We start from the raw sequence: 2,058 nt of genomic DNA, 5'->3' as shown, positions 1-2,058 counted from the left end.
AAAATTGTGCAAATTGTACAGTGGAACCTCTCATTACGAGCACATCTCATAAGGAATTATCCGCAAAAGGAAACAATGCTTTGAGAATTAATTTTAAATTAAAACTTGATAATCATGTAATTTCAATCGACACTCGATCGTACGTATGTGTTTTTTTTCCTTTATTAACGACCGTAGCCATTTGTACATAGTATATTACATGTTGTTTACTTTATGATAAAATAATATTTTTTTTTTTAAGTAGGTATATTATTGGTTCAAAAAGTATTCATCTAAACAAGGATGAACATATAAAAAACAAGGAATTATGCATAAGCCTGATATATGGTAATTATTATTGCTTTATAGTTAGGAAGTGACATATTCCAGATATCGATATGGTCCGCGAAATCTTTGCAGAGGTTTTGCATTCGGTGAATAGAAGTTTTAAATCCAGACACTGTCCGGCTGTTATTACAATAAAATATGGTATACGACAGTTTCTTGTGTTTCTGGTTGGTTGTTAATTTTATTTAATAAACACACATCGCTCACTCCTTCCAACAACGTCATATATCAAAAATCGACAATTTTCGGTTGTGCATGTTTTCGGAATGCCCAAAAAATGTACTATATCCCAGCAAAAGAGGCATATTTTAACTTAATATTTCCCCGATACAGGGCAAAAAGTGTTGTATTGCATTTTGAAGAAAAGGTATTGTTTAATATATTTTTTTAAATAAACTAAATATTTTTCAAATGGAGAAAAAAACTTCAGGTTTTACCTAAAAAGATCTGTTGCACAGTAAAAAGTTCAATAAGTGGCTTGATATTCATTTTTTATACATTTTATTATATTCTTAATCTTTAAAATCGATCTCCTGAAAAATCAAGTTTTTTGATATTTGACGTTGTTGAAAGGAGTAAGCGATATGTTTTTTTATTTATGCAGTCAAAATACGATCACTCAGACGAACGTGTGTGGACGAATGATTTCCAAGCCTTCAGCGTGGAGCGGCACAATAAGAAGTATAAACTCATAAAGCTCTGTTGTAGGTGGTTCAAAGAAATGCACATTGCTGTCTGGTCAGTAATGATCGCAATAATTGCTCGGTACTTAACTCAATCCGACGCAATCATCAACGTTTTCTTTATTAACCGACTGATTTCTGGATTCCTGGTATGTCTGGTATTGTACCGAAGGAACGTCACTAAATTACACGATAATATTACAAGTGAATCATTATTGTCTCATTGTCTGGAATCCTTTCTTTATTGTCCGTGCGTGCTACGAGGCAATGAATTAATATTTTTTCGAGTTGACTGCATTTCCCGTGTTTTGTGATATTCAAAGCGACTAATTTGAAACGTTAACACCCTAGATTTAAAAAAAATTGAGCGGTTCCACGGAAAAATTTGCACAATTTTCGATGTCAATTACATTCAGGATAACGAATGTACTATTAATTTTTAATTTTCAATTTTGCAAATACATAACTAAGCCCGCCTCCCTAGTGTAATGGTCAGCACGCTAGTCTGCCGTACTAGAGGTCCCTGGTTCGATTCCCAGGGGGGAGGGGTCAAATAAATATAAGTGATTTTTTCCCTCTAATATTCATGCAATATTACCCTGGTCTGGTACCTGAAGTGGAGGGCTGATCACCTTTCCTTCATGTATCAACGATTTTTTTTAAATTACCTAACTTCCAAGTGACTCTGAAATCTAGCTACGGCTTATGCAACACCGTTTATCATGTCCCTACTCAGGCTTCAACTTTATAAGTTTCATAGCCTATGCCTACTTGTGAGTGGATTTAATCTTTATGTTTAAAGTTACTATAATTTCATATAATTCATGAGTGAAAATTCTTGGCAAAAACACTCGCTGTGTATTAACGATCAAGATAACACTGCTTTATATAATGCAGCGCCCTATGCAGCATTGGGTGTGTATGGGTGTTTGAAAAAAATTGTTATATATATATTTTTTTTTAAAACCCTTATCCGCACCCCAATGGTGCATAGGGCACTGCGTCATATAAACGCAGTGTTATCTTGATCGTTTACACATGAAGGAAA

At 34.0% G+C, this 2,058-nt stretch overlaps 1 non-coding gene across 1 annotated transcript; it reads left to right on the top strand.

Annotated features, from left to right (window-relative positions):
- Positions 1 to 1,484: 1,484 nt before the first annotated feature.
- TRNAG-GCC (transfer RNA glycine (anticodon GCC)) lies at positions 1,485 to 1,562 on the top strand. Its single transcript has one exon. It is a non-coding gene; the product is annotated as a tRNA-Gly (tRNA).
- Positions 1,563 to 2,058: the final 496 nt, after the last annotated feature.

The sequence above is a fragment of the Brachycentrus maculatus genome, unplaced genomic scaffold, assembly GCF_059751285.1.
Source record: "Brachycentrus maculatus isolate JH-2025_06_01 unplaced genomic scaffold, ASM5975128v1 h1tg000159l, whole genome shotgun sequence".
In the NCBI taxonomy this organism is placed as follows: domain Eukaryota; kingdom Metazoa; phylum Arthropoda; class Insecta; order Trichoptera; family Brachycentridae; genus Brachycentrus; species Brachycentrus maculatus.
Note: the sequence above shows the minus strand (reverse complement) of the source record. Positions and strands in the feature narration are given on the sequence as shown.